Genomic DNA, 18,882 nt, shown 5'->3' on the forward strand with positions numbered 1-18,882 from the left:
AGAGTCGGACACAACTGAGCAACTGAACTAAACTGATGAAAGGTGAGGAAAGAAAAACATGTTTAGGGACAGGAAGTCAAGGATGATAGTTATAGTAAAAGACATAGTGACCATCTCCCCCTCCCAGTGAGATCTGGCCTTTCACATTTTAGCTTCTGAGGTCATATATCACCAAGAGAGGATCCAAGAACCAAAAAGTCACAGATATGCATCCATGAAGAGAAGTGAAGGCAGAGCTCGAGAGAAATAATGCCTCAGGTTGTCACACTTGGAAACACATTTGCTGGCAGGTTATGAAAGTTGGTGAAAAGACATGCATACTTAGTTTCTCAATCATGTCTGACCCTTTGTAGCCTTTTGGACTGTAGCCCATTGAGGCTTCTCCATTCATGGGATTTTTCAGGCAAGAATGCTGGAGTGGGTTGCCACTTCCTTCTCCAAGGGATCTTCCCAACCCAGGGATTGAATCTGCATCTCCTGTGTCTCCTACATAGCAGGCAGAGTCTTTATCTGCTGAGCCATCAGGGAAGCTCTGAAAGTGAAAAGATACACGTGGTGTCATTCAGGTCACTTGTGCAGGACAGACAGCCTAGGCTGGGAGTAAGCTGTTAGCATATATGTGTATATTCTGCTTTCTGACCACTCCTCCTTTCCCTTTTTTTTTTTTTTTTCCAAGTATTTGTTGAATTGAGCACCCACCATGCGAGTAGCCCTGAAGGGAGTGATTGTGAGAGAGGTTGTGGGGACTTGTTTGCCAAACAACCTGATTACTAGGATGAATTTTTAACCATCCTGGAGATTTTACATTGTGTTCTTTCCAAAAGTGGTAGTGAGGCTGATAGGGAAGTTGAAGCCAGATTACCCAAATCTCTCTGATATTTTGATAAACATTATAGTTTTAAGAAGGTCTTTCTTTCCAGACAGATTACAGAGAAATATCAGTAAAATGAGTCATCCTTAATGCTTCTCATCATCAGAATAATCATGGCCAATAATCCTATAAGGGATGGAATGTTACAGGGTATGGTGGAGCAGAGGGACATTTTGCAAAAAGATAGTAAATTTTGTCCTAAAATTCTATAAATCCAAATACAACTGTGAATATATTTTCATAGCAGTTTGAGTTTCCCTCCAGGAATCAGCAAGGGATGATCCTCCTGCTTTATCTTAAAAGAAACTGAATGCTGAGATGAATTCACTGCTTTCTGAAAAAGACATGAAAAACCCAGGTGGCAGCTTGTGGGTCTATCGATGTTCTGCCATGACTCCTCTCCAGGTCTATATTTAGTGTGATCTGATTGAGTGAGATCACACGCTCAGAATAAACTAAGCCCAGAATATCAGCTATGATTTACTTCCAGAGGCAGTAATAAATCTCCCTCTTGAAATTGTGTTTGTTTGCTGCTGGCTAGGTTCCTGCTCCACTTGTATTATGCCTCAAAGCTATAAATACATAAAATTTTAAATGGACAAAAGATCTATCTGATAGATATTTGCTCCAATGATTGCATCCTGTAGGCACAGATTAATCTCTTTAAAATATTATTATTTATGATCATTTCTTCAGGGATCCATCTATTCAGTTAAATAAAAATACCAACTTCTGGTAATCACCTACCTCACAGTGGATTTCCTACTAAGTGAAATAAAGTCTGAATTTCTCTCAGCTACTGAAAATAGCTATTTCACCACAACAGCAAGAAAATAATCCTAGTAGGCAAAGATATTTGAGTCAAGTTAGACTTGGAAACATAGTGCCTTGGTCTTGGGATTAGGTCACAGAAAGTTAGCTCCCTACCCATCTATGGTGACTGAATTTGAGCTGGGTAGAGTTTGTGGGCACATCTTAGAAGAGACAAGGTGGATATTTGCATTCCAGTGATCATAGCCTGACATATCCCAGGTGAGGCTGTTTAGTGCCCTTCTGAAGACAACACAAGGTCCTTTGCTGCCTGGGTGAGCATCTTCACCTCATAATTCAGGAAGGGCAAAATAGGAGATGGCCATGTGGAGCCTGGATTGGATGCAACCAAGTCATTTCACTGGGCTCCTGGGGTTGAAGTTTTATGGCTACTCAAAATCAGGCAGCTGTTTCTTCCCAGGCAGACTTGCAGATTCCACAACCCTGGGTACTCACTCCCACTTTTGAATGAGGAGAAGAGTCAATCAAACAAAACCAGTCCAGAATTAATACACGTAAAAGAATTACCAGAAAAGAACATTAAAATAGCTAATACAAATATTTGCCTTCTGTTTTCAAAGTTGAGACTTGAAAAATATATTTTAAAAGTACTCAATTCAAGTTTTTTGACAGGGAAACTATAATTTCTGAGAGAAAAAATAAACTAGATGAAATTAACAAAAGATTAGACATTGCAGAGGAAACGATTAGTGATTTTAAAGACATAGCAATAGAAACTATCCAAACTCAAACTGTGAAAAAATGAAATCAGAAAGTACCAGTAAGTTGTGGGACAACTTCCAAAGACCCAACATACATTTAGTTGGAGGCCCTGAAGAAGATATGACTGGGGGAAGAGAAAAAAATGTTTGAAGAAATGGTGGACATTTTTTTTTTCAAACAACGAAAATCCGCAGATGTTTAGAGGTGCAATGAAATCCAAGCACAAGAAACATGAAGAAAATCAAACCAAGATACATCATAATTAAACTACTTGAAACTAGTGACAAGAATAAAACCTTAAGTCAGAAGAGGAAAAACAATATATGTACAGAGGGAAAAGGTAAGTATAAAAGCAAATTTATCACCCAAAACTATGCAGATAGCAACACAGAAAAATAATATCATGAAAGTATTGAAAGGGGAAACTATCTGTTAATCTAGAACTCAACATCCATCAAAGATGTCTTTCATTCGATTTTTGGGAAGACCTTTGTTATGGATGTGGGCTCTCCACCTCTGCCGGATCAGGAAGCTGGGGACACGCCCTCAGACGCCGCGACTGGCACCTAACCGTAGCCCCTCCACTGCCCGTGATAGATTCCTGTGGCTTTTTAAATGATTGAACAATGATGAAAATGGATGCAAAGTGACCTTTCTACTGAAGCAGAAGATTCTTATTACCCTCCATTAACTCAATTTAGTCTTCAGAAACAGGCAGAACGAGTGAAACACAGAAAACTGAAAAGAAGAAAACCTCACTTTGGAACTTTCTCCATGACTGTTCTTAAGCCCTTCCTTTCTACTTGTTTTAATTTTGCTTTGAATTTATAAATAGTGAAGACCAAAGAAATAGAAGAAATATTTGGGAGTTTTATACCAAGAAATTTGCCTTGAAAGCTGCTATTCTTGGAGTGAAATCATATCAAGTTCCTGTCTGTTGTTTTTTTTTTAACAAGGTTTCTTACGTCCTTAGATTTTGAAGGATAAGACAAATATAAACTCATACCTGCAGACTATTTTTAGCAGCCATGTAAGAATAATGAGATTTGTAAATTAACGGCTTTGTAATGTGGATGGATGTTTTGCCACTAGAGTTGACTACTCAGAAGATCTTTTATAGCTCTTCAATGTTTTATTTTTGATCTATCACTTCAATGACATTATTTGACCAAACAGAAGTCATTCTGTCTTTCTAAGCTATGATCTTGTTATGAACAGCATTTGCATTCACTGTGCAGATGTCCACGTATCATCTATTTAAGCAACATCATAGTGCCATCACTCAAGGAAGTTGAATGAGCTGAACATTGATGTAGCTCTTTTCCCTTCTCCCATTTTTTAAATGGAACAAATACGTTTTATGTTCCCCTCTCTCCCCTTTTTCCTTCCCCTTTGGGAAATATGTCAGGAAGTAGATAGTTTAAGATGAGCAGTTGAGGGGACTGAGAGATTGATCCACACAGAGCCTGGCTTCTTTGTGCTTCATCGTAAGGCATTCTGCTGGCCAGCCTAATTAAGTACCCCCTTTACAAGAGAACCTCATGGAAATCCAGCTGGCAACTCAAAGTTCAGGAAGCAGGACCACAGAGATTATACTCTGGGATCCTGGCCATTAGGTTGGAGGCCTCACCTTGTTGAAAAGAGACACTGGATTTAAATGGTGCAGCGTGACTTTGTTCCTGCTCGGCTAAATTTCTCAACACCGCAGTCAGCTAAGTCACCTACAGTGACCTTCGAAAAACATGGAGGGCACCTATCCCAAGGAGATGTAGATTTGGAGTAAGCTGTTGTAGACATAATTCCTCTGATGGCTTTTTCACAATGGACCTCTTCAGATAATAGGAGATTCTTGGCACTAGCCCTCCCTGTTCTGCCATGATTCTGTGGACTCTGGTGTCTCTAAGGGAGCGTATGCTGGAATCACAGGGGACCTATCTAGTTGGCATGGCTCTGCATTAGGTCATGATGGTATGAGCCAGCATATGGGGTTGGCACTGGAAACCATCACCACTGGAATGGCAGCTTCCGCTCCAAGAAAGAATGTGCCTTTTAGGAAAAGCCACCTACAGATATTAGGAGAGAGAAGAAAGAAGATAAGATGGAAAAGTTTGAAGAGGAAGACTTTCCTTCTTTGAATCCAGAAACTGGCAAACAGAATCAGCCATGCAGACCTATTGAGACCCCTTCTAGAGTGTGAGAAAACCCACCTGGTGCCAAGCAGCCCTCCAAAATGCTAGTCATCAAAAAAGTTTTCAAAGAAGATCCTGCTGCCGCCTTCTCTGCTGCATTCACCAGGATCTCATCATGCAAATGGAAACAAATCATTAACTATGGTTCCAAGTGTCTATAAGAACCTGGTTCCTAAGCCTGTACCACCTCTATCCAACACCAGTGCATGGAAAGCTAACAGAATGGAACACAAATCAGGATCCCTTTCCTCTAGCCAGTTTAGTTCATTTCAGTCACTCAGTTGTGTCTGATTCTATGCGACCCCAGGAACCGCAGCACACCAGGCTTCTCTGTCCATCACCAACTCCTGGAATTTACTCAAACTCATGTCCATGGAGTCAGTGATGCCATCCAACCAGCTCATCCTCTGTCTTCCCCTTCTCCTTCTGCCCTCAATCTTTCCCAGCATCAGCATCTTTTCAAATGAGTCAGCTCTTCGCATGAGGTGGCCAAAGTATTGGAGTTTCAGCTTCAACATCAGTCCTTCCAATGAACACCCAGGACTGATCTCCTTTAGGATGGACTGGTTGAATCTCCTTGCAGTCCAAGGGACTCTCAAGAGTCTTCTCCAACACCACAGTTCAAAAGCATCAATTCTTCAGCACTCAGCCTTCTTCACAGTCCAACTCTCACATCCATACATGACCACTGGAAAAACCATAGCCTTGACTAGATGGACCTTTGTTGGCAAAGTAATGTCTCTGCTTTTTAATATGCTGTCTAGGTTGGTCATAACTTCCTTTCCAAAGAGTAATCGTCTTTTAATTTCATGGCTGCAATCACCATCTGCAGTGATTTTGGAGCCCAAAAAAATAAAGTCTGACACTGTTTCCCCATCTATTTCCCATGAAGTCATGGGACCAGATGCCATGATCTTAGTTTTCTGAATGTTGAGCTTTAAGCCAACTTTTTCACTCTCCTCTTTCACTTTCATGAAGAGGCTGTTTAGTTCTTCTTCACTGTCTGCCATAAGCATGGTGTCATCTGCATATCTGAGGTGATTGATATTTCTCCCAGCAATCTTGATTCCAGCGTGTGCTTCTTCCAGCCCAGAGTTTCTCATGATGTACTCTGCATATAAGTTAAATAAGCAGGGTGACAATATACAGCCTTGATGTACTCCTTTTCCTGTTTGGAACCAGTCTATTGTTCCATGTCCAGTTCTAACTGTTGCTTCCTGACCTGCATACAGGTTTCTCAAGAGGCAGGTCAGGTGGTCTGGTATTCCCATCTCTTTCAGAATTTTCCACAGTTTATTGTGATCCACACAATCAAAGACATTCCTTTAGCCAAGAGTCTGCTTTTACAGACCAATCTGTTATCAAACCAGTAGTACTGGCTGGTGGTATAGTTTTAAGCTCTCCCAAAGAGAGCCCCACCAGCACCACTCCTCCAATTGAGATCAGCTCCTCTCATCTGACCAAGTTGACCTGCCGAACTACTGACAGGAAGAGCGAGCTCCTGAAGACTCTGAAGGATGACCAGAATGGGGACTTCTCAGAGGGCAGAGAGTGTGAGAAGTTGAAAGATTTGGAGGACAATAACACACCTGAACCAACGGAAAATGAGAGGAAGGCTGTTATCAGAATGGTCTTGCTCTCCCTGTAGAAGAGGAAGGGGAAGTCCTCTCTCACTCACTGGAAGCAGAGCACAGGTTACTGAAAGCAATGGGATGGCAGGAGTATCCTGAAAATGATGAGAATTTCCTTCCCCTCACAAAGGATGACCTCAGAGAGTACCACATGAAGACAGAGCAGCTGATAAGAAACGGCTTTAGGAAGAATGGCTTCTTGCAGTCGAAGTTCCAACCTATTCTCCCCTTGGAGGACCACTTGCAGAGCAGAGTTTGAGGACTCAGACACAGAGACAAGCAGCAGTGAGACATCTGATGACAATGCCTGGAAGTAGGCATATAAATGCTCACAGTTAAATCTGACCCAGTAAACTCAGCTTGTGTGTTTAGGGATTATACAGAAGAAATCGTTCTTTTCCTTTTCTTATGTTATTGTTGAATACTTCATGCACAGGAAAAATAATCATATCCCAAAGAGAGAGCGAACAATTGGCTTGTTTAGCTTTTGTTGTTGTTCTTCCCTGTTATCTGCTTAATAGAGAGAACTTTGTGTGGTGGGAAATATTTTTAAAACACACACACATACACACAGTATATATGGGGCAATGCACAGGACAGAGCTGGCAGTGCAGAAAGGAAGAGACACTGGTCTGCAGCAGCAGCTTCTACTACCAGCCCTTGGGGCACTCACCCCTGTGCTCAAGCAATCACTGTCAATGACAAAGTGACTATTGAAGTTATAATTGTATTAAATTAATGCTAATAATTTGGATATTTTATTTTATTTCTGGCTGCTCAGGTAAGGTTAGCCCTTAACCAAGCATATGTGGTTTTTTCCCCCCTTTTTTTCTTTCTGGGTACAGCTGTAAAATATTTGGATATAGGAAGTGTTGTGCTATTCTTGAAGCCTTGATATTCAGGGTGGATTGTAAAATATAAATTTTTGTGAGATTTCAAAGATTAAGATTACTTTGATAACATTATTTACAGATTTAAAAGATGTTGTTATCACAGGTCTGTTGAGGGGGGAAACTACTGCATAAAATAACTAACTTGAAATAAATAGTTTGCATTAGTTTGGTGGGAAAAAAGTTTTAATTTTAAAAAGCAAAATCCAATGTATTTCAAATTTACAAAGGCTCAAAGAATTTCTTATAAATAGACCTCGAACCCAGGTCTCCCACATTGCAGGTGGATTCTTTACCATATGAGCCAGCAGGGAAGCCCAGGAGTAGACTCATACATCAGGAAATGTTAAGGGGTGTCTCTGCAAGCAGGTAGGTGATTAAATCAGATGAAAATAGGATAAAGGGATAAAGCACCAGAAATTGTGTCTACATGAGTGAAAATACATGGTTTCTTCCTATTGTTTAAACCCTTTTAAAAGAGATTTGCTTCTATAAAAATACAAACTATGGGTTTTGAGATTTGTAGTAAGCATTAGAAACTGAATGGTAACAAAGCTATAAAGCATAGGAGGGGAGGAATTAAAGCTTACTCCTGTGGCTTTCTTGGATATGCAGTGGTCTAACATCACTTGAAAATAGACCATGACAAGTATACCAGAAACCCAGAGTAACCACTAAAATAACAAAATACAATGTTTTTCTTTAATTATCCAACTAAAAGAAAAGACATAAATTGCCAGTATTCAAAGATGAGAGAAGTGACATCATCACAGATTCCACATATATTAAAAAGAATTATAAGGGAAAACTGTGAACAACTTTTTGTTAATAAATTTGATAACTGAAATGGATAAATTCCTTAAAATTCACCAGCTGCCAAAGTTCATTTAAAAAGAAAGAGATAACCTGATAGAAATAAAATAAATAAAAGCAATATAGTCAATATAAAACTCAGTATTCTGAGTAGTTTCATAGACTTAGATTCTCTGAAGTTTGCTCAGAATTACGCAATGTGGTGACTGGCTTCTGCATTAGCTTACTGTTTAATTTAAATCTTGAAAGCAATCCCACTGTCATGAAAGTTGGTCAAGGCACTCCCACATGAAGAAATTCAATCGGTGGTTAAAACCATTCCCACAAAGGAAACCCCAGAAAATTAAACACAAAGGAGTATATCCTAACCTATTCTATCAGGCCAGCTACCCTAATTCCAAAACCAGATAAGAATACTACAAGAAAATAAAACTAAAAACCAATATTCTGCATTAATATGAATGCAAAAATTCTAAACAAAATTTTAGCAAATCAGGGACTCCCCTGGTGGTCCAATGGCTAAGAATCTGCCTTGCAATGCAGGGGATGAGGATTTGATTCCTGGTTGAAAACTATGACCCCACATGTCACAGAGCAACTAAGCTCATGAACTGCAACTACTGAGTCCAGGATGCTCCAGAACTTGTGCACCGCAGTTGGAGAATCCATGTGTCTCAACAAAAGATCCCGCATGACACAACAAAGATCTCATGTGCTGCAACTAAGATCCAATGTAGCCAAATAAATAATTTTTTTAATGTAGCAAATTAAAGTCAATCATGTATGAAAGGGAAAATACATTATACCAATTTGGGTTTGCAAGGAATGCAAGGTTGGTTTAACATTTTAAAAATCAATGCAAATGAACATAGTTATAAACTTTAAAATGTAAAAGATTAAATATAAAAAACTAAACAATTACTTCCATAGATACAGAAAAAGCACTCAACAAAATTTCACATCTATTTCTCTTTTTTTTGCCACAGAAATAGCTTATTGAGAAAATCCATCAAGAAATTATTTTTCCTCTGTGAAAATGCCCAATACAATAAATGGGATCCAGGAAGCAATATGACCAATAAAATAGGGTCTGAGGTCTTACAGACTTTAATACTATTTTGACAATAGATGACATTCACCTGCCCAAATGAACCAAATTGTTATTCAGCCAAATAACCATAAAAGCTTATTTATTTTCTTTCCATTAGGATAAAAAGTAGGCTTTCCATATCTATGCCATCGGATCTACCTCAATACGTGATAAAATACTGAGCAAGTGAATGCCAAATAGACAGCTTCTGTGTTATTACCAGGCACTGAGTGAGTCAAACATCAGTTAGCAGCAGCTTGGGACACAGGGCTCAAGGTGGGCTGAGTGAAGGCTGTGAGGTTGATGGTTTCCAGGTCTGGGGTGGGCTGGGTAGAGTTGAGCAGGAAGCAGGTGGGCACATAGGGTTGAGAAATGTGGCAGGGTTTGGGCAGCTGTCACAGCAGGTTATCTCCAGTAACCAAACCATACGTGAGCAGGACTGGGCAGGCAGACTCATGCCCAGAATTTGTCAGAGGAGCAGACAGTAGTGACGGGGCTGGTGGGAACATGCAGCAGAGAGGAGCACAGTAAGCTATGGCACTGGGAACCTGGTTTGCTTTTGGTATCTTGGAGTGAAAGATGAAATATCTAGGATGAAATGTCTCCTCTCACTTTGGGGCTCTTTATATATCTGCTTCATCAGGTGTTGATCCATCAAAAGGCTTCCTCTCGTTTTTATTTATGCCACCGTTTTCCACTAAAATTCTCTAATCAATTTGACATTTACTTGTCCATTAAGAGTACCTGCCCTTATTAAAGTAATTGTATTTTTGACTCATTGACATCACTTTTTGTCATAAGATAATCACATTTTATATTCACAGGGTCCTGGAATGCCAAATCTTACATGAATTATGGATAATTAATCCAAAAGACAATTCAGCTATAGTTTCAGAGGCTAAATTCTTCTCATTTTTTTCTTCTTAGCTTTAAATAATATGTACATGATATGATTTTTAATGGTTAATTTTAGAATATGCAACTTAAATGATTAATTGGATCAACAAAGACATGGCTAGCTACAGATGAATGTTGCATATGACTATATGCATCTCAGATGTATTTGCCTTATTTATTGATGATATAATTCAATTTCTATTGAGCAAGTAAGGTGACAGCCAGAATGGAATAAGATGAAACACTTTTCACTATTTTTTAAGCTCACATCTATTTCTAATTAAAAAAAAAAAAATTACAGCCATAAAGGTACTTATTCAATCTGATAAAGAACACCTACAGAAAACCTATAGCTAATGTAATACTTGGTGGTAAAGACTGACTGCATTTCCCCTATGATTCAAGAACAAGACAAGGATGTCTGCTCTCACGATGTCTAGTCAGCAGTGTAAGCAGGCAAGCAAAAGAGATAAAAGACATTTAGATTGAAAAGTAAGAAATAAAATTTATTGATTTATGATCATCCCTGTATATTATACAGAGTGAAGTAAGTCAGAAAGAGAAAGACAAATACTGTATATTAACGCATATATATGGAATTTAGAAAGACGGTGCCAACAATCCTACCTGCAGGGCAGCAAAGGAGACACAGATGTAAAGAACAGACTTTTGGACTCAGTGGGAGAAAGCAAGGGTGGGATGATTTGAGAGAACAGCACTGAAATATGTACATTGCCACAAGTAAAATAGATGCATGAAGCAGGCACCCAAAGCTGGTGCTCTGGGACAACCCAGAGGGATAGAATGGAAGGGAGGAGGTTCAGGATGGGGGGATACATGTATACCTGTGGCTGATTCATGTCAATATATGGCAAAAAAAAATCACAATATTGTGAATTAATTATCCTCCAATTAAGATAAATTAATGAATAAAAATCTTGATAGAATCTATTTTTTAAAAAATTGCTAGAACTAATAAGCGAGTTTAGTAAGCTTCAGGATTTTAGGTCAACATACAGCTGTTAATTCTACTCCAATATACTAGCAATGAACAATAGGAAATTGGAATTATTAAGATAATGTGTGTGGGTGTGCACATGCTCTGTCATTCAGTCATGTCTAACTGTTTGTGACCCCATGACTATGGCCAACCAGGATCCCATCCATGGAATTTTCCAGGCAAGAATACTGGAGCAGGTTGCCATTCCCCACTCCAGGAAATCTTTCTGATCCAGGGATCTAACCTAAGTCTCTTTCAACTTCTGCATTGGCAGGTGGATTCTTTGCCACCATACCACCTGGGAAGCCCATTAAGATAATACCATTTATAACAGCATCAAGAAATATAAAATACTTAGGGATAAATTTGACAAAAATGTATAAGACTTACAACTTACAGCTATGAAACTTAACTCACACTTACAACTATGAAATACTGATGAAAGAAATTAAAGAATACCTAAATAAGTTGAGAGATATACCTTATTCATGGATCAGAAGGCTCAATATTACTAAGATGTCAGAAATCCCAACAAAATTCCCAACAGCTTTAGTTGGGTAGAAATTGACAGACTAATTCTAAAATTTATATGGAAATGCAAAGTACCTGAAGTGGTCAAAACAAACTATGAAAAAAGGACAAAAGCTGGAGGCCCAACACTATCTGATCTCAGGTTTCTTTTTTATTATGCTGTAGTAATCAAGACTGTATGGACCTGATATCAAGACAGAAAAACAGACCAATGAACACAGTAAAGAACCCCAAAACAGACCCACACATTTATGGACAACTGATTTTTTTGCAAAGATGTAAATGCAATTCTGTGGGAAATAATAGCTTTTTTCAACAAATAGTGCCGAAATAATTAGACATCTTATGTAAAAAAATTTAAACGTTCATCCATACTCCATACCATATACAAAAATTAACTCAGTGGCTCATAGACATAAATGTAAAATGAGTTTTCTAGAGCAGCATCTGGGATGCAGGAATTTGAGAGAGGAATGATTGTACAGCCTGGTGGAAATTCACAAACAGATTTTCCAAGGCCTTTCAAAAGGTCATCATCATGGACTGAAAGGCATCAGACCATTTTTACAGTTGCCAAGGGGCGGTAGATTGTGGATCCAGTTAAGAAGATTTATAGGATTTCTGTTCCCCAAATCCCTAAAGAAAGAAAAGCAAAAAACAGGAAACTAATCCACTACTAAAAGAAACCACAAAAAATAATAAATTGACTGACATTTTACTACACTACATTTTTTCCTATAAAACATAGGGCATTCTGATGTATCTTCAGAAGTTTAAACAGAAGTTTTCCAGGTTGTAGATTCAAGAAATTCAAGTAGTACAGTCAAAGCAAAGCAAACTTATTATTCAATCTGTCTGACTCTCCGAAGCTCTGGAGTTTGCTGGGAAGTCAGAACACAAAGACTGGATTCTGCATTAACTTTCCATTCTATTCAAACCTTAAAAGCAAGCCCGGTCAGGTGGAGGTCAGCCAGAGCATACTCGGGTTGTGTGTGTGTGTGTGTGTGTGTGTGTGTGTGTGTGTGTGTGTGTGTTGTCGGAGTGACCTCATGGACTATAGCCCACCAGGCTCCTCTGTCCACAAGATTCTTCAGGCAAGAATACTGGAGTGGGTTGCCATGCCCTCCTCCAGGGGATCTTCCTGACTCAGGGATCGAACCTGGGTCTCCTGCATTGCATTCTTTACTATCTGAGCCACCAGGGAAGCCCAAGAATACTGGAGTGAGTAGCCTATCCCTTCTCCAGGGGATCTTCCCAACCCAGGAATGGAACTGGGGTCTCCTGCATTTCAGGGAGATTTTTTACCAGCTGAGCTATTACTGAGCAACTGTTAGCCTCCTCAGGCAGCAGCAGGGCAGGGAGGGACAGTTTCCAGTTCCCACCAGGTGCATGAGCACAGGACACAGCTCTGCACCTTCCAGCAGTCACACTCAGCAGCTAAAGGCTGCACCCCCCAGCCCCACAAGCACCTTGCCTTCCTACAGGCCACCTGATCCCACCTCCTTGCTCTGTTGGTGATTAAACTGTAATTAAAACATGTTTATGGACTTTCCCAGTGGCCCAGTTGTTTAGAATCCACCTGCCAATGCAGGGGACTATGGTTCCATCCCTGATCTTTGAAGATTCCACATGCCACGGGCAACTAAAGCTGTGCGCCACAGCAACTGAAGCTTGCATGCCACAACTGCTGAGCCCAAGTGCCTGCAGCTGTGCTCCGCAACAAGAGAAGGCATCACAGTGAGAAGCCTGTGCATCGCAACTAGAGAGCAGCTCCCGCTCACCGCAACTAAAGTCCTAGCAGCAACCAAGACCCAGCACAGCCAGAATAAAATAAATGATGAAAACATTTAAATTTAAAAATAAATAAAACAACAGGTCTGAGCATCAGAATTTAGCAAGGTGTAGCAAGGTGGTGCTGGAGAAGACCCTTGAGAGTCCCTTGGACAGCAAGGAGATCAAACCAGTCAATCCTAAAGGAAATCAACCCTGAATATTCATTAGAAGGAGTGATACTGAAGCTGAAGCTCCAATACTTTGGCCAGCTGATTCAAAGAGCCAACTCATTGGAAAATACCCAGATGCTAGAAACGATTGAAGGCCAAAGGAGATGGGAGCAGCTGAGGATAAGATGGTTAGATAGCATCACTGACTCAATGGACATGAATTTGAGCAAACTCCAAGAGACAGTGAAGGACAGGGAAGCCTGACGTGCTGCAGTCCTTGGAACTGCAAAGAGCTGGACATGACTTAGCAGCTGAACATACAACACACACACCATGGACATGAAAAATTCTTTAAATCTTCTGGCCTAATCATCCCACCTCTAGGAATATACTCAAAGGAAATTAAGTGAAACAGAGACAAAACTGTATGTCTACAGATGTTACAATAGTGTTACGTCTAATGATCCAGAAGTGGGAACAGTCTAAACATCCAACAGCAAACTATGTCTCGGGCTTCCCTTGTGGCTCAGTTGGTAAAGAATCCGCCTGCAATGCTGGGGACCTGGGTTCGATCCCTGGGTTGGGAAGATCCCCTGGAGAAGGGAAAGGCTACCCACTACAGTATTCTGGCCTGGAGAATTCCATGGACTGTATAGTCCATGGGGTAGCAAACAGTCGGAAATGACTGAGCGGCTTTCACTTCAAACTATGCCTCAGCAGTAGAGTATTACACAGCTGTTAAAAGCAGTTGTAATGAAGAGGCAGGGTTTTAACAGTGCAAATTGATGGGGAAGGGCTTTGACAGGGCAAACGCTAGAGGAAACTGAAGGAAAAGCAGACTGTTTATGGTAGTGGACGTGGGAAAGCGGTTTGGTTTTATTTCCTACACTTTGCAAAATTTTTCTCCTGGGGTGTTCTTAACCTGGAGTTATGGGCCCCCTGCTGGTAGAAGATCTCTAAGAATCCCCAAACCTGTATCCCAGTATTGTGTGTATGTGCTGTTTTTCCACTTACGAAGCAAACTCCTGAAATGATAAAGTATTTGGTTCTGACCACCAAGAAAGTTGAGTCATTTTTTGATAAGAAAACAAAGAGCATGAGGCTCTAACTATTCTCCTCCACTGCACAGAGTCCACTTCCTGGGGCAAAGGAAAGCCATGTGCTGCCTACCAATCCCACCTCCCAGAGCCTGTGGGGATCCCAGTGCTCGAGGGCTCTGACAGCAGTGGCTGAAGAAGCTGGTGGTGGGGCTAGAGGGTGGGAAGGAAGACCCACTTTCTCTTTTATATTTACACTCTTCACTCAAAGGCCTTATCTTTTTCAGTCAGTTGGGTGTTTTTGTTAGTTTGTTTGTTTGTTGTCCTTTTTTTGTTTTTGTTTTTTTCAAAAGGCAGGAAGTTTTCTGGCTCACTGCCCCATCTGCCTGGACAGACATGTCCAAAGATGCAGGAACATGTACATTCACCCCTCATGCAGATTCTTCCAGGCCTGGGCCTGCAGAATTCTCTGCACTTCTTCCTGCTTTGCAGAATCATAGAATAAAAGTTGTCAGCAATCTCATCTTCTTAGACTTTTCATCACTTACTCTCAGAATGCCCCAGACAGAGGGTATTTTGTGTCTCACTAGTGTTCTAGAAATAATCACAGATGGGCCCCCCACCACTTCTGCACAGCTGAGGGCTCTGACGTGGGGAGCTGAATGGCCAGCCAGATCAAAGCCATGGGAGTCGCCCAGGGGACATGCAGCCTCCAGCACCAGTCGACAGACTCAGCAGGGTGCCTGATGGGTCTTTCTTTTTTTTTTTCTGTTCTAGGTCTTTGTTGATTTCTCTGCTTGAGGAGAGGGGGCTACTCTTTGTTGCGGTGCACAGCTCTAGGCGCGCAGGTTTCGGTAGCTGTGGCTTGCGGACCCTAGAGCACAGGGTCAGTAGCTGTGGAGCACAGGCAGTTGCCCTGCAGCGGGTGGGATCTTCCCCGACCAGGGATCGAACCCATGTCCCCTACATTGAAAGGCAGATTCTCAGCCACTGTGCCACCAGGGAAGTCCTCGGTGGGTCATTACTATCATGGCTTTCAACTTTTTGATCCCAGAATGCCTACACATCTGAGTTTCCCTGGGTGCACACCCCCTTCCTGGAGAGAAATTATACAGGCATGTGGAGAGAGGCCCCACATGTACCGTATTGTCCGGGGCCACAGTCACTCCACACACTGCCGCCCAGAGGGGTCACAGGCTCCAAACGCAGCATCTCAGTTCCTCTCCAAACACCCAAGTGCTGCATCATGCCCACCATTAAACACGTCAGCTGGGCATGGGGGGACTCCAGGCCTCTGACTGCCCTGCTCCTTGCTTTCCGGAAGCCAGGTTTTTGGAGGGTTGATGGGACAGCTTCACACTATAAGAGCACACACCTCTATTTGTTTGACCTGTTTACTAACTGACACTGGCATTCCCTGCTCTACAGAACTGCTCAGGCTAGCAGCTGAGTCCTGGGAGGGACTATCTTGGGAAACGCTGAGCTGCTGACCTTTCCCACGGTTTCAGGGCCTCACTTGTATTTTTACCAACTCCAGATCATGGTCCTGACCCCCTTGGGGTTAGAACTCCTTCCTAAATCAACAAAATCACTTTGAAACATACCCCCAAATGCCAGTACCATCATCGCCATTTCCCGCTTAGTTAAGTCACAGTCAATTTTTAAATAGTATTACGAGACTCTGGGCAGTAACCTTCTCTTCAAGCATCAGCCACATTACGGTGGAAAGTTGCTCCTGCTGGCAGGGGACGCTGGCCCCAAGGTGCATGAACGAGGCACAGAGGGCAGCCAGTGTGAGGAAGCAGTTTCCTCCGGAAAGCCTAAACTTTATTTTACATAAAAGTATATAAATTTTATATGCAATGTATAATTTTGAAATCACTAAGAATATAGCTGCATCATTTTATAGGTGATTCTTATGAAGACATATTAAGTAAAAAGGAAGAATCCAGAAGCTAAAATCCCATGGGCACAGAAGAGACTTGGTCCACAGATGCTGGTTCACACACAACAGGAACATCATGGCCTCATCCTCTGCCTGCAATCAAGGAAGCTATTTTGCTATTAATGTTAAGACGTATCCTAAGTTCAGAATCATGAAAGAATCAACAAAATCCTCTTGCAGGAACCCATGAAGTTGATATGGAGCCCTCCCCTGGCCCACTGTGTGTACCAGCCCTTGGAGATCTCTGAGAGTTGGCAGTCAGAACTGCCCATGGAGCCCAAAGGTTTAGTAGAGAATTACTTTCTTTATTGAAACCTTTCACATAGCTGGTAATCAGCGTGCCCGGACCTATTGTTCATGGTAGATTTGTTCTATGTGTGTCCTGACTGGGACAGCCTGGGTGAGACAGTGGGGGCACAAACTTGCCAGAAGTGAAGTGGACATGCACTGAATCCATGGTGTGTGTGTGTGTGTGTGTGTGTGTGTGTGTGTGTGTGTGTGTTCTGGGGCAACACAACCTAAGTCCACAGCAAGAGACCCATGTTCCTAGGGTTGTCACCCAACTAAACTTGCATCTGCCACTGACACAAAGGTTGTGGTTAAGGAAAGTACAGTGTTTATTTCAAGGCACCAAGCAAGGAGAACAGGTAGCAAATGCCAAATAAACAAACCAAAGTACCCAACAGAGACAGAACTGGGAGCCCTTGGAGCCAATGTATTGCTTAAGTTATGGTTGTGACTTAAGCAGACTTATGACTGCTCTGTCTTTGTTCCTGCATTCCTTTGCTTCTCTAATCATCAGCTGCTAGGGCTTGCTTTCTTTCTCCACTCATAGATGGCCTAAGAGGTCACAGTATATTCCCATGGTCTTTTTCCTAATCATCAGTAAGCAAAGGGCTCTGGGAGGGTTCTGTCACTGGGAACCTCATTGGACGGTTTAGATAAGACATTTTCCTAGGTCTGCTTGGTTTCAGGGTGACATCCCCTTGCCTATAGGCTGGTCACCTTCCCACCAGCCACCAGAGCAATAGAAAAGTCCCTTCAGAGTCCCTTCACAAATACCTTCTAACATGAGGGAAATTTCTGGAGTGGTGGAGATGTTCCATAACTCAATGGTGTTTGAGTTATACAGGTATAGGCATAGGCCTTTGTCAAAACTCATAGGATGGTGTAGACTTGTGAAGGAGAAAAAGAGACAACTGTCAAGTAGATGTATATTTGCAACTTTCTTTGAAATACTTCAAAATATGTGGTAGATCACCACAATCCCACTCATAGGTGTCTGCAACTTTCTTTGAAATACTTCAAAATATGTGGTAGATCACCACAATCCCACTCATAGGTATAGACCTAAAACAAAGGAAAGCAGGGACTTGAACAGACATTTGCCCACCCATCTTCATATCAGCATTATTTATAATAGTCAGAAGGTGGAAGCAACCAAAATGATCGTTAGCAGAGGAATGGATAACAAAATGTGGCATATACTTGCAATGGAATATTACATCACCTTAAAAAGGAAGGAAACCATATCACATGCTAGCAACATGGATGAACTCTGAGGACATCATTCTGAGTGAACTCAGCCAGTCACAAAAAGACTATGAGAGACTCATATGAAGGACCTTGAGTAGTCAAATCATAGACACAGAAAGTAACACAGTGCTTAGTAGGGGGAGAGGGGATGGAGAGTTCGTGTTTAATGGGAACAGAGTTTCTGACTGGGAAAATGAAAAAGTTCTGGAGATGGAGAATGGTAATGGTTGCATGGCAATATGAATGTACTTAATGCCACTAAATTTTACACTTGAAAATAGTTAATGTGGTAAGTTTTATATTATGTATTATTGTTGCTGTTGTTGTCTTGTTGTTAAGTCATGTCTGACTCTTTTGCGACCCCATGGACTGTAACCTGCCAGGCGCCTCTGTCCATGGGATTTCCCAGGCAAGAACACTGGAGTAGGTTGTCATTTCCTTCTCCAGGGGGTCTTCCTGACGCAGGGATCAAACCTGCATTTCTTGCATTGGCAGGCGGATTCTTTACCACTGAGCCACCAGGGAAGCCCCTATTATTATGTGTATTTTGTCACAACCTAAAATTTTAAACATCCAAATAAAGTATAGAGCTTATTTAATTAAAAGTACGAGGTAGCTCAATATAGAGATGGATGGCTAGATATGCAAAACAAAAACAAAAGAAGTTCATTGTTTTTGTAGAATCCAGTGGTAGGTGTGTGTCCTTCAATATCTCCTAGAGTTTGCTCAAACGCTTGCCCATTGAGTCACTGATGCCATCCAACCATCTCGTCCTCTGTCAACTCCTTCTCTTTCCCATCAGGGTCTTTTCTAGTGAGTTGGCTCTTCGCATCAGCTGGCCAACGTATTGGAGCTTCAGCTTCAGCTTCAGCATCAGTCCTTCCAATGAATATTCAGGATTGATTTCCTTTAGGATTGACTGATTTGATCTTCTTGCAGTTCAAAGGACTCTCAAGAGTCTTCTCCAACACCACAG

At 41.4% G+C, this 18,882-nt stretch overlaps 2 pseudogenes; one reads left to right on the plus strand and one right to left on the minus strand.

The window, feature by feature from the left end:
* The first annotated feature begins 3,847 nt into the window (after window positions 1–3,847).
* LOC147367645 (vasculin-like protein 1) lies at window positions 3,848–6,541 on the plus strand (annotated as a pseudogene).
* A 2,722-nt stretch (window positions 6,542–9,263) lies between these two features.
* Window positions 9,264–16,057, minus strand: LOC147367646 (keratin-associated protein 3-3-like; annotated as a pseudogene).
* Window positions 16,058–18,882: the final 2,825 nt, after the last annotated feature.

The sequence above is a fragment of the Bos grunniens genome, chromosome 8 (assembly GCF_055505025.1).
Source record: "Bos grunniens cultivar Pamir isolate PY7600 chromosome 8, Bosgru_T2T1.0, whole genome shotgun sequence".
NCBI classification, from domain to species: Eukaryota; Metazoa; Chordata; class Mammalia; order Artiodactyla; family Bovidae; genus Bos; species Bos grunniens.